The sequence below is a fragment of the Pygoscelis adeliae genome, unplaced genomic scaffold (assembly GCF_000699105.1).
Source record: "Pygoscelis adeliae isolate BGI_AS28 unplaced genomic scaffold, ASM69910v1 Scaffold446, whole genome shotgun sequence".
Lineage (NCBI taxonomy): Eukaryota > Metazoa > Chordata > Aves > Sphenisciformes > Spheniscidae > Pygoscelis > Pygoscelis adeliae.
Window position 1 is genome coordinate 222454 of NW_008824992.1, and position 12394 is coordinate 234847.

Here is a 12394-nt window from a genome sequence, read left to right on the forward strand (position 1 = left end):
CAGGCATTACTACCAGTAATAAAGACCATGCAAGACAACTGAAGTCTCTGCTATACTCCCATGACCCTCCCTCCAGTGAGACTGCTGAGTGGTAACAGATCAAAGTCCAAGAAGCAAATAGGAGACTCCAGCTCATCCTTAGCTATGTTGGCTCAGCAGGCCTAACCAGACAAAAAGCTGTGAACACTTACTTTAGCAACTGAAGTCAACAGCTATGAATGAAAATAAACATAGAACACATTATTTGGTCACCAAACAACTGCATAATAAGCAGCAAAATTGCCTCGAAAGTCTCTGTTCTTCGTAAGTACGCTGAAGCTCAGCACCATCTCAAAAGAGGAAAGATATGAACTTCGAAGGCAAAAAGCTCCTTTTGCAACAGCTATGCAGATATAGAGAGAAGTGAACATGTACGATTGGAGTAAATAGTTAGGTATTTCCTTCCCCTTTCCTGTACTCTTAAAGTAAACATTTGTCTGGCTTTTTTTAACCACTGGCAGAGTGTGGGAGGGGTACTCATCACTTCGCCAAGGTTTTGTAACACAGAAAAACACTGCGGATGAAGACATGTGGAAGACAGCACACTCATACAGGTCCAACACACAACCTGGGCTCAGGAAAGGCCCATGTTGCTGCCTCTGGAACAAACAGGCCGCCTTTTGCCACAGGTGAATTCCCAAGCACAGCAGCCATCTCCTTTCCCTAGGCAGCAGTCAGGGCTTCATGATCACTTTAAGCCAGTCTAAGTGTGACTGACACAGAAAGGAGCCCTGCCCTTCTCAGAGCCCTGCCCGCCCGTCCCCCCCTCCCCTTGCAGTCTCCTCTCCCTTGAATCAACAGTAGCATTTTCTTGGCCAATAAACCAGGTATAACTCACCCAGTGAGATCTGAATTCATAAGCAGGCCAGTTCTCTGGCTCACCATGCAGCTCCACAAGCCCTGGCACAAGCTGCAAGCTTGAGGAGATCTGCAGCGTCCCTTTGACAGCAGCCTGCATTTAAGGCTGCCTAAAGCGACCATGTAACTTCAGGGTAAATTAACACACTGTAGTCTTCACAGTGAGTGAAGTTTGCAAGTGACAATCACAAAAAACCTTTCCAAAATACAAGTTTATAAGCACAGCAATGCACATTTTCTGTACTAAAAGTTACATAATGAAGGACAGCAGTAAACGAGTCACGGCACAGCAAATGAGTCAGTTATTTCATTTACCATATTCATGACTAGAGTATTTCACAATGGAAAACATTTATTTCGACAGGCCTGTTTCATAGCCCATCTTTGGAGGAGTTCACCGAGTGCCAAGAGGGCACAAGTCTGCTGGAATGGGCTCTCGGAGAAGGACTCCTGCGCTCACAACCATGCTGTGCTGCTGTATCAGCAGCCTTCCTTAGGGCAGCAGGCTTGGTCAACTAGGAATGTGCCCCTCCCTAAAAAAAGGGAGGGGCAAGAGTGATAACACTGCTAAATTGTAACTGGAAATATAGTTTCAACTTCTCTCAGAGTAAAGGTTTATGGCCTTTGTCATTTATAATCTTTGCCAGGCAACCTAAGGTTACCAGCCTTAGAAAGAAGATAGACATCAGGCTTGTATTTTAGCTTTAAACCCATATTTACAAAGCCTGTAGACTACTGGTCTCAGCCTTTGATCAGCACACCACCTTTACAGCACAGGCCAGGTTTTGTGGGCCAGTACAAGAGCCTCTGAACAGCTGATATGCACAGCTCAAGCTAATGGAGGTCCTACATCACTGCACCAGCATGCCCATGTCAGGGCTAACGAGCTGTAACTACCACACTGGACACTACTATTAGACACCTACAGCACATATTGCTAACAAACCTCACAACAGCCCCGTGCTCACAAATATATTCATTCCTGCGGGAAAGCAAACCGACCAAAGGCCCAGCAGTGCTTTTGCCTGTGGAAGAGAAGCTGCTCGGTGCTGAGAGCTGGGTGCAAGGGCACTGAGCTCTGCGGGGGACAAGCCCATCAAAGGTCCCTCCAGCCTGTGCTGAACATGCTGCTGGCGACTTACACCACTTGTACCCAGCTACTGATGGAAGATTAAATTGCAGGCTACCTCCGCAGCAGTCCCACCTGCAGCCCACCCTGCAAACATACCCTTCCCACTCTACTTCTGGCACTTCAAACCAGCATCAGCTGCAATACAGGTGGATCTTCTCTGACTCTGTCTTATTCACTCACACCACACTCTCCCATCCCCAGGCTCAGGACATTCATTTCCTCATCAAGGTTGAACACAATGCTATCCCTCCCAGGCTGCCTGGCCCAAAACACAGCTACAGATAACCCCCTGCCTACCAATCAAGCTACATGCACGCTAGGCTAATATACAGACTTCTTTTTGCACTCTTACACTGCTGACTCCCCCACCTCTTTCACCCATTAACTTTTGCCTGAGGTGCTTGCATTATATCACACCACCACCTGTCCCACATCACCATTTTCTCGCTCCCACAGCTAAGTCATTGTGTACACCAAGGCCCTGGCCTGGAATGTGGTTCTGCCATTGGGCCTTTGCTGGTTCCAGTGCAGTGCATCACACTGGGATGGCTCTCACCAAGGTCCCCAAGGGAGATCTTTTAGATGTGTTTCAAGATTTGGATTCCTTTACCTTTCAGCACTTATATAAATCGATGACTCCTCTCCCAGAACTTTTGACCTTTATGTTTTTTGTGGTTCTCCTTTTACTTCCTAAAAATCACAGCTTAGTGTCTCATTGCGCAGTCATCCTCTGCTTCCTCCTTTCAGCAGACATTTCTCAACACTATCTCTACTTCTTAACTTCCTTTTGTTATTCAAGGAGGGAGGGGAAGATGGACCTGGATTCACTGAAGTGCATGCCCATGATTCACATCTCTTTCCATTCATCCAGTCTAACGTTTCACTAGCTATCATTTCACACTTTGAGTAATCGGGAAGTAGCAGCTTTGGTCTTACTGCCATCTTGCTCCTTTCAAGCTTACTGTACATGCTGGGAGTATTCAGTTTTCTGACCACATCAGCACCCTTCCTTGTCCCCCCATGCATATACAAGTCCTTCCTTTTAAACCCAACAAAACTTTGGATATCTCAGCTACTGAGATTACAATGCTTGCATTTGTGCTACGTTTCCAATCTTTACCATTTATCTTCTACCCCTACCAACGTCAGGTTTGTCTTCCACGTGGCCTCTTAACCACAGGAAAAACTTCCAAGTCCTTCTGATCACCACTGTAGCAACTCAGACAGTCCTCTTCCTCTTTCCCCTTCCTACTTCCTACTTTTGTCTAAAGAAGTGCCTAATAAAGCTGTGTATCACTCTTCATCATATTCCTGTCTTTCCTCACTGCACGCCCCATCCTTATTCCCAGGTCACCACAATATATAGCCCTGGAAAAAAAATATATATCTCTCTTGTTCATAAGCCTGGGTACCACAAATATTCACTACTGGGGGGAAAAAAGATAAGAACACACATCTCCTCTTTTTGCAATATACAATGCTTTAAAATTAAGCCATTTATTGCCTGTGGAGGAGAATTAAATCACAATTTGACTATGGCTTATAATAAAAGAAATTCAGTTATATTCTATGATCTTATCAATGCATATTTAATTCTATGAATAAATCTGTTTCAAACAGTTGTACAAAATGAAGTCAATGGTTTTGTTTTACCACTGTAACGGTGGAGCCTCCACCATGACTCAGAAATAGCTTCTGCTTCTGATAAAGTACAACCCAACAAACAGTCTTCAAATAAACAGAAACCCAGCACCTTCTGAAAAACAGAGCATTTCCCTTGTGTGTCAGATATATCTTATTTATAAAATTGAAATTGGGACATAAGGTTGAAAAAAGAGAGTGAGAGAACACCCGCTTTATAACTTTAAACATCTTTTACAGTTTCAAAGGCTACAGGACAGCTAAGTTAGTTTGCCAACCTGCTTTCCATTTTGAAAGCTTTGTATCATTTTGTAGGAAAGTATCTATCAGTTTCCATGCCTTCGCTAATACCCATTGAAAGTAGACCATATAAAGGGAGCAGTCATTCAGACTATATCCTCCTTAAATACACCTCTTCAGGATCTACTGAGATCTTTGACCTCTACCTTATCTCAGGCATCACCACTTCCCCACTTCTCTTCCTAGCTCTCATCTATAAAGGTCGACTCAGCATTTTACTACCTCTCTTCTCTTCAAGTACATCTTATTCAATAAGCCAAACTCTTGTTTATTCCTAAACATTTCCTCACTCCTGCCACGAAACAGCCACTTACATTTATCATCCAACATAACTACCTAGAAACCAAGCCTGTAAATTATTGCCAGCATACATGACTATGTAAAGTTTGATCACTGAAAACTGCCAGTAAAATTAAGCGGTATGCTGCTTCCAAAAATTTTAAGTAGCACTAATCAAGTTATTCTCAGCTTCCTTACCCCATCAGACTGTCACTGTATCTGTTACATCAAGTCCCATTCCTAGTCACTGCCCACCATTCATGCATTAGCAGCACATTTAGCTGAAGTCACCTCTATTAATTCATGCATTTAGATTTGACCAGGAAAGCTGCACAATGGCTCTCTCATATCATGGCTTGCAATAACAAAAAGCTAAAAAACAGCTACACGTTTTATGTCATCCTCATCCCTCTGCTCTAGAAGAAGCAAAATTGAAGTTTCATGCTTCTGTGTAATACAGCTACACTAAATCCAGACACAGATACAGAATGTAATGGACTTGATATTTTATCCCCAAGACACTAATTGTAGTCAGTTTGCAAGGTTTCAGTTTACAACCTAAATCAATGGAGGAACTGAGGCTCATTTTGCACATACAACAGCAGCAGCACAGCCGGTTGTCCCAGTTGTCATTGGTAGTAACAGAGTATTTCAGAGTAAGTGTTCCAGGTTTCCTTCCTTTAGCTAATATATTAAGCAATTAATTTAGACTATTGATTTTTCCCTGTTCTTGGACTTTTAAAATCAGCAGACTCAGCAGCATTGTCTTGAAGAAGCACAAGCCATGCTTAACGTGGTCACTGAGGCCAGCTTTGTAAATATGCAAACGAGTGTTTCACTAAGACTACTTTTCATCCTTCCAAAGCAGTGCATTGTATTCCACAAACAGGAGAAGTAAAGTAAGTGCTTCATTGAGGCAACTGCTGTGCAAGTAATCAATAGCTTACTGTAAGATTCTCAGCTCAACTTCATTGATTTGCTCACATTTTCCAGAAGACTCCAGAAAGATTATCTGTAGACATATTTGTTAATGAATTCTTAACACAGACATTTTATCTGCCATCCTTTCAGAGCCAAAGCTGCAGGTAAGTGGCAAAAACGACGACCCACCAAGCTTATGAAACCCTGAACACCACACTACCTGCATTTATTTATACTTTCCACAAAGATACTATCAAACCCATCACTAATCACTGAATATGGATTGGTGCTCTATGAACTTTAGGCCAGTCAAAACATCAAAGCTGAATATAGAAATTAAATACTAATAATAAAGCTCACCAGCTGCTCCTGACAAGGGTAAGCTAGAAGCTGATTTGCTGAAGAGAGTTTGTGCTGCCACCATGCCTTGCACACATAGCTGAATATTGCTGTGCAGAGAGAAGGCAGGCCACTAGTATAATATAAGAAAGAGTCAGATTTTAAGCTTAAAAGACACAAACCCAAGAGAGCCAGCGCTGGTAAAAGCCTTTACTCCAAAACCTTGCTTTTAACACAAGTTTGAAAATACGAAAATAATTAGAATACATGCAAACTTGATCCTCTACTCTATTAGACATTGTAAGTTTGTCTCACACTTTATAAAAGTTTATCCAATTCTAAGTGCCTCAATGGTCAAATGTTCTTTATTTCATTAGTCAGTATAAATTAAACATTGTAGTCAGCTGCACAATTCCTGCACAGTTCCTGCACTGTACTTGCATTACTACCAGCTGTCAGTAACCAGTTAGCAGTTAAACTTGGCATGCGTACAACAAAGTGTCTCATTTCTTAGAAGTCATACAGCTACGCAACATTTGATTTTCCCAGCCTTTAAAACAATCATTTGAATGCCATTAATTTTTGTCTTAAAAAAAACACACTAAAGATATATTAACACCTACTTCTGTGAAATTTCTTCCTATTATACCATTTTCCCCCACTTATTTTTCCAACAATCCCACAACATATTAAAGGTGCGACACCAATTAACAATGAAAGATGACTTATGTAAACAGGCAGACTGTCAAATAAAGCAGGACAAAAGGTAAGTCACCTGAATTTTTAGCACATTAATTCAGTAAATGAGCTTCCGATTTATCTGATCAGCTAGCTCTACTAGTGTGAATTTAAACTGACAGGTTTTACTGCATCCTTCCAATTAACGTCAGACCTTCTCAGCCATTGCCCATGCATTTCCAAAGCAAAAATTTCCAGATATTTCAAGACTGTCAAATGCACTCACTTGCAACAAGGATTTAGAGTAAAAAAAAATAAAAAATAAAAAAGATTAAGCTCTCCTTTTTAAAGTGTGTGATGGTGCACACATCACAATTACCTTAAAATATACTTTAAACACTGTTAAAGATTCCCCTCTTTCACAATTTGTTTTTCATTTTTCAGAAGGGTTTAATAAAAGTTTTGGTAAAAAGCCCACATTAGGAGACACTTCAGTCTATACCTAATTGTATCAAACCAGAAAGAGTCTTTTGTACGACTGCTCAGCTCCTACGGCAGGCCTTTTATCAGTTCTGACAACCACACCAGAATTCTCTACACCTTAGTTACTATTAGAAAGCTACACTCCTCTGGCCTGTTTGCACATTTGCAGAATTAAGTCAGAAAAAACTATTTTAAGATAGTGACTTACGTCACAAGTTTTCTAGATGTCCAGGTCTTCAATAGCGGGGACAAGGCAACAAAGACTGGATGAGTATTGCTACTTCGTCAGAGGACAGCAGCGTAACACACCTTAAGGGCATCACATAAATCATGATAATTGGCATGTAGCTAGAAGGACAATGCAAACCAGTGTATAGTACCAGCCAACATCTCTACTGATCCAGGTCACAGAAGGTTATGAAGCCATGTCAAGGGCTGCATACATATCCAGCTGAAAGAAGCATTTTGCATAGGTAGTCTTAGATAGTAAACCAAGAGGAAAAACTGGAAGTTCAAGGAGACAGATATCCCAGAACAACAAGTGCAGCTGTTGGACAGTACTCAAGTATTCACATGCTGTCAGGCTGACTGCATTCCAGGCAATCAGAATTCACATTAAATCTGTACCCTTGTTGCACATGAAAGCTTTGTAAAATTTCAAATCAGTTCCTGTCACAGACAGCATATCCGTAAATTACGATAGCTTTTGTCAGTTAAGAGTGTCATCCTTTTTATTTCTCTTTTTTTTTAAAAATGCAGTAAATTTTCCCACCTAATCCCCAAAGAAAACGAGCTAAAGAGAAAGCAAGTTAAGGGATGTCAGCTGCATTCCTATACTACCAAAACTTTGCACTCATATTTTGTTACACTACTACAAAACTTCACAGTTTGTCTTGACATAACTAGATTACCTAGACAGCAGGTGACATTAAAATTGAACCCATGCAGACATATCTTACAGTGTGCCATCTAATATACTTCATCCTTCACCAGTAAAAACTGCTGTACTTCTTTTCACTCAAAGTAGGTTATTTTTTTTAAATTAGAACTTTACCAGAGTCTTATGTAAGGGTTCAATTTTAACAGGTTCATTTAAAAAAGCAAATGATACGGCAAAACGCAGCAACTAGCTACTGATTTTTAAGGAAACCAGTTTGTCCAATGCTGACTTAAATAGTTCCAGCCTACCCTCACACACAGATTTTGCTTTTAATTAACTGTTCATCTCTGAAAGTTAAGAGTACAGGGAGAGAGCACACACAGGCATCAGTTGCTGGCATGACAACTGGCTCAAATTCAGGAATTGCTACATACCAAAACATCTGATCATATACAGAGATGGAATCACTTTCTAAAAGAGAAAGCAAGCTTTGAAAATGAAAATTGTTTTCTTGGAAGTGAGGAAAGCCTTGAAGTTAGGGGAAAAATGAAACACAAGAAACATGAAACCTGGCCTAAAACAAACAATGAAAACTTTTGTTAGGTCAACCCAATATAAAACTTTTCTATAAAAGAAGATTCCTTGTTTTAAAAACTGATGGGAAGTGATTTACAATTCATTTTCTCCTTAAAAACTAAATAAATTCTACAGCAGTATTGACACTGTCCTATTACATTTATCCTACTACTCATAATTACATAGAAAGGTAGTATAAAGTTTTATTTTCGTATCTTGAAATCACTCTGCTTACATTCTCTAAAAATATCTAATCTGGATTTCAAGAAAGACTGAAGAAAGGCAGGAGATGATTTACAAAGTTTTCCACATTTAGTGATCTGGTCTTGAAAGCAAGCTTTTTTCCTTCTTTTTCCCCTTTTTCTTTTTTTGGGGGGGTTTCCAAAGAAATTATTCAAGGTCAAGGATAGTACATCAGAGCACACACACTGAAAATAGCTTGCGTGTTCCTTAATTAATGCATTGCATTCCAAATCTAACAAGGAAACTGGAACATATTCAGATGTCTCCCTTTCAGGAAGAAATATTTAAAAATGAGTTTACTTGTTTCTGTTCCAGAACTTGGAAATATTGGTAGTTATTTCTTAAAGCAAACTGAAACTGGAATCAATGAAGATATTTTCACAAGACTGTAGTAGTCTTGGAACAAAGTCAAAAAAAGTCCAGCAAAGAGTTAGACATCATTTGTTTACTCCCCTACCACAATATTGTATTAACAAATTCTGGATTACTTGTTTTAGTCATACATTCCTAACCAAACCCCAACATCAGGCTGACTTCAGAAGAAACAATGCTTGTTCCTTCGGCATGTCAGCAGATAACTTCTCCTCAAACAGACAGAGTTTAACACAACCTTTTCCCCTTGGAAAAAAGTCACTACCTCACATACTAGGACAATTTGGTATCATGGGACACACAGAAGTTAATGCAAAACACAGTGCTTGCATCTCCACAAAAGACAGCCTTCGTTTTGTCACGCAACTTCATGTTACTTGCATTAAATAAAAATTTTTTTACTAAATCCATGTGTCCTCCAGGTTTCATCAACAATTAGATATATATCTTCACTGATGCATGCAATAATCATGCCTGCTAAAAGGCGCATTTCAACTCACAGCACAAAAACGTTTGTGCCAGCTTTGCTAATAAAATACTTGGTGTGCTTTTATCAACAGAAAGGTGTTTCACATTATACTGTTGGCACTCAAACAACTAAACCTTGTGAAAGAAGAGGAATTACATTTGTTTTACTTGCTCCAGAATTTCACATTATTTTGAGTAAAGATGGCTAGAAAGAACAAAAAATTATTAACTAGAATCATCATCCACTAAAAGGATCTGAAATTTGCCAGCTACAATACACATTCCACCAGAATTACATGTAGCAGTTACTAACATGGTCTTGTAAAGCTTTCTCTTCAAAACCAGAGAAGCCATTTTTTCCACCAGGAAGAAAGCAAACACCAACTTTTAGCTCATATTTAGAAAGGAAAAGAAAAGAAAGGGGGAAGTAATCACCTGTAGCAATAGATGATAAAAGCACCTCTGAGTTGGAAGATAAATACTTCTCATTAAAAGACAATTGGGAAAAAAAAATTGCAAGTCTTTAACTTTATTTAAGAATCAACGAAAGAAACATCCAGGAAGCTCCAACCATTACTTCACACTTGAGAAATTTTACTTTGTTTTTCTCTAAGAAGTATTTTGGTTACATCCCCCTGGTCACACATCACCAAGGGGCTTCAGAAAAACGATTCTGCAGCTCCACGCTGATGATGCTGTTCAGCTGAACCCTCTTCCACAGACAAGGCAGTTTTCTAGCTCACAATAACAACATTACATTCTAGAGCTGTGGTAAGTGCCAGTCAATTAATTCTTTACATTATTTTCCTTCCCTGGGAGTCTCTTCCCTCCAACTCACTCCTTTGCCATTCATACCTAAGAGGCATGACTACCATGATTACAAAGCCTCATGCTGCCGTGGAAAGGACTGTAAAGCCTTAAAGGAAGACCTGTATGAGCAAGCACAGTCTATGCAACAAGGACAAACCGACCTCAAATTGCAGACAGACAAGGATACTCTAGGAGTTCTTGTATGACGTATCAAAAAAACACTTCAAGTACTTCTAATGTGGATGCAGCTACAGCAGTAAAGCGAAGCTTTACAGCACTAGAGCGAAGGCAGTCTCCGTCTGTCCCCAAGCAAGAAGAGTCATACCAGCAGAGGCACAGGGTTTCTTTTCTTCTCCTAGAATAGCTGCATTAAGGGCTCTCGCCAGGTCAACTGTGCTATTGAGGGATCACACCTCTTCCTAACCTTGACAGCCACAGCTGTGACAACAATGCAGTACTGTATACTAATTCAGGACTAACCTCAGAAACCAAATATACACTTCGCAACCTAAAACTGTCTGCTCACTCCTGGCATCTTCACAAATTTAGCCAAATGAAACATAGTCAATTTCTAATTTTCCTTCCAGATTGCTGTATTTACTCACAAAGTGCTTTCATGTTTAGACTGTAATTTTTACTAAAAATACTTGGTTTGAAATAAATTAAAAACATGTATGGTAGAAAAGTTCTGTTTTAGGCAGTTGAAAAGGTTTGCTTTAAGAGCCCACATTCTGGTTTTTTTTTTTTTTAAATAAACTGAAAAAGAAAATCCTTCATGTCTAATTGAAATATATCAAAAAGCTATAAAAACATCAATAAATTAGATGCAAATGGAATTCTGAAGCCAGCTTCTTTGGAGAAAAATCTTTCAAAATTAAGTGATGCTAATTATTATGCTAGGACAGTATCATTCAACATCAAAACAGGCTAGCAGACAACTTTACTGCTTGATTATTAAGAACATTATTTGTGCGTATCACTAACATGTCATCTTCCTTTTATTTAGGATCTTCTTTTCATCACACACGAGATGAAGTTGGAGGGGCACGAAGCAGGATGACATGAAGATTTTTAGCAAGGCGCAGACACAAGGTTTTTGAAATTCTCACACTTGAAATGAGTTTCCATGATAAAATTGTCTGAATGTTTATTCAGGGCTAGACTGAAAAAAAAATATAAAATTCAGAAGCAAATGGTTCCATTTAACTACCACTGAACTGAAATTTATGCGTCTCCCTCAGAAATCAAATCCTGCATTCCCTGTTTATAGTAATACTTAGTGTTACAAGTAAGGCTGTTAGAACTGATATGTAATAAAATGTACTTTGTCCAGTAACTGCACTTTTCCATAGTACAATAGTAAACATTGACAGGGTTTCCATTACTCATACTGCAAAGAACATAAGTTCACATTTGTATGGTCACTAAACATGCACTTACATAAACTCAACGTTGAGTTTTCCTCAGTGCTACATATTCAGCCATATTATATGGAACCAATTCCATTCTCAGCCCAATATAACCCACTCCAGTTGAACTGGCTTTAACAGTTGCACCTTTCTGCTTCACAAGGAGTATCTTGCCAGCAAGAGTCAGCCCTAATGACACAGCTACCTACCCAAATTACACAAGAACTCTCCTACAGCAGGACCCAGCCTACCCAAGTGCTCCACGACTCCCTCACCAGGCAAGCCAAAGGCCTCTGTCAGAACAACTGACATGTTTCATATCACCCGTTTCCATTACTATTTTTGCACAGCCTTCCAAAGGAGGTTCACATAAGGTTGGGGAAAAAAAAAACCAACACACAAAGCAAATGTATTTTCAGCAGTAGGTATAGCATTTGTTTGGAATGTGTTTAAGGGCTCCAGAAGCAGCAGTCAACACTTCAGTTGTATTTATGCATATTTTCTTTCTTCACATTGACCCTTGCCAACATTACTCAATGCCCCCCCCCCCCCTTTTGAAGCCATACAAAAAGTTAGGTTTTTTTCTTTCACAACTACTCACTGAGGCCTACTCCACTGCTGAAAGCAAGTGAAGCAAAGCCCACGCTGGGTGTCTGTCTCCTAGAGAAGATTGCATCTTTTATTTATCGCCCCTTGGCTTTATTTTCACAGTGAATTCCTGGCTTAAATGTAATCAGCCAAGAAACCCTCCCTATGTGCACTCCTGTCATTCCTCATTGCTTGCAAACAGAATCGAGTGCAAGCAAAAGGGGAAAAAAAAAAAAGTCAGCACCGCCAACCAAACTAAAAAAGCCCTACTTCTGGTTTTGCCACTCCTGACAAACCACAGATGCATCTCAGACCTTTGGAAAGAGAAAGCCAAAAGATGAAACTTATAAGAAAGTTAATTAGATTAAAAAAAAAAAA